This window comes from Brassica napus, unplaced genomic scaffold, assembly GCF_020379485.1.
Source record: "Brassica napus cultivar Da-Ae unplaced genomic scaffold, Da-Ae ScsIHWf_2594;HRSCAF=3342, whole genome shotgun sequence".
Classification (NCBI taxonomy): domain Eukaryota; kingdom Viridiplantae; phylum Streptophyta; class Magnoliopsida; order Brassicales; family Brassicaceae; genus Brassica; species Brassica napus.
Window position 1 is genome coordinate 185,001 of NW_026015901.1, and position 2,500 is coordinate 187,500.

Below are 2,500 nucleotides of genomic sequence, written 5' to 3' on the forward strand. Positions count from 1 at the left end.
TTGGTGCACAAGGATGCCATTCTCTTTATACTCAAACTGTAATCCCAAACAGAACTTAGTCTTCCCTAAGTCTTTCATCTCGAATTCTTTCTTTAGACATTCAACGGTTTGGGAAATCTCTCCAGAGGTTCCTATAATATTCAGGTCGTCCACATAAACTGACATGATCACATAGCCCTTGCTGTCGAATTTATTTATGAATATACATGGACTTATTGGATCATTCTTATAACCCTCTTTCACCAAGTACTCGGATAATCTGTTGTACCACATTTGACCTGATTGCTTTAAACCATGTAAGGCTTTGTTTAACTTTATGCAATGTTGTTCTCGAGAACCTTTCTTGTCTTTGAGCTCAATGCCCTCTGGAACTTTCATATGTATCTCATTATCCAGTGGTCCGTATAGGTATGCAGTTACTACATCCATTAGGCGTAAATCAATGTTTTCTTTCACGGCAAGACTGATTAGATATCTCAGTGTAGTTGCATCCACCACAGGGGAGTAAGTCTCCTCATAATCTATTCCAGGTCTTTGGGAGAATCCTTGTGCTACAAGCCGTGCTCTCACTACTTCTCCTTTCTCGTTTCTCTTCCTTACAAAGACCCATTTGTATCCCACTGGTCTGACATCTCTTGGTGTCAAGGTTATAGGGCCAAAAACGCCTCTCTTTCTCAATGATTGTAACTCCACGTTAATAGCTTCTTTCCACTTGATCCAATCTGATCTTAGCATGCATTCTTGTATGGACGTGGGTTCTAGATCCTCATCTTTATCCATGATCTCAAGTGCTACCTTGTATGCAAATAAATCATCAACGTTGATATCTTTTCTGTTCCATTGTTTTCCAGACATTACATGGTCTATTGAGATCTCTTGGTTGTCCGTCTCTTGTGTCCCGTGAAGCCCAGCGTCCCGGACCTCACTTTGAGGAACGGCCGGATCATCGGGTGTGGCCGGTACGCTTGGCACGACCGTCCTGGTCGGCTCGACCGGTCCATCTATGTCCTGTACGGTTTCCTTAATGCTCTCGGATCCAGCACCTCTCTTGGATTTCCGAGGCTGTTTGTCTTTGGAACCAATTGGTCTACCACGTTTTAAACGTTGCTTAGACTCTGTGGCCACTTGACATTGTCCATCTTGGACGTCTAATCTTATAGGTGCATTACAAGCCGGGTTGTGTGACATTGTTACTCTATTTGGGTCAGCAAATGTATCTGGCAACTTATTAGCTAGCTCTTGTAGATGTATAATCTTTTGGACTTCTAGATCACACTCTCTAGTCCGAGGATCTTGCCAAGATGTTGATGGTCTAAACCATTCTAAATCTTTTGAAATCAACCGGCTGTTATCTCCCCCTAAGGACGGATATGTGGACTCATCAAACTGTGAGTCTTCGTATCTGGCCTTAAACAAATCACCGGTTGTTGGCTCAAGATACTTTATAATGCTTGGGGAATCATATCCTACATATATTCCCATCCTCCTCTGTGGTCCCATCTTAGTTCTCTGTGGTGGGGCAATTGGAATGTAGACGGCACATCTGAATGTCTTGATGTGGGACACGTCTGGCTCTTGACCCGTAAGTAGTTGGGATGGTGAATATCTATGCTCACTAGATGGCCTGATGCGAATCAGTTCCGTTGCATGTAAAACCGCATGTCCCCATGCTAATACCGGAAGTTGAGACTTCATAAGCAGTGGCCGGGCTATCAGCTGGATACGTTTAATGAAGGATTCGGCCAAGACGTTCTGTGTATGGACATGTGCCACGGAGTGTTCTACTCTTACCCCCATGGACATACAATATTCATTAAACGCTTGGGACGTGAACTCACCAGCATTGTCTAGACGTATAGTCTTAAGAGGGAAATCTGGAAAGTGTGCTCTCAGTCTTATCATCTGAGCAAGCAGCCGTGCAAAGGCTAGTTTTCTAGTGGATAGTAGACAGACATGCGACCATCTGGTCGATGCATCAATGAGGACCATAAAGTATCTAAACGTCCCACAAGGTGGGTGTATTGGTCCACATATTTCTCCTTGAATCCTTTCCAGAAAGTTTAAGGTTTCTTTGTTAACCTTGGCTGGTGATGGCCTGATTATGAGTTTCCCTTGTGCACATGCTGCACATGTGAGATTTCGTGGGATCACTCCTTTAAACGTGTGCCCTTGTGAATTCATCATCAGTTTTCGCATCATTCCTGTTCCGGGATGGCCAAGCCGGTTATGCCATAAAGTGAATAGGTCGGAGGCATTGGCCTCGATCATACTGATCCTTGCATAGTATAGACCAGTAGTCATTGCGGGCATTGTCTCTAGGATCTTTTTATTGCCTTTGGTGATCGATGTTATGTTAAAGAATTCTTTGTTTCCTTCTTCCCATGTTTCAAGATGGAAACCATTCAATCTTATATCCTTGAAACTCAATAAGCTTCTTCTAGAGCTTGGGGAATACAAGGCGGTTTTGATCTCCAGGTGAGTGCCCTTGGGCATCATCACA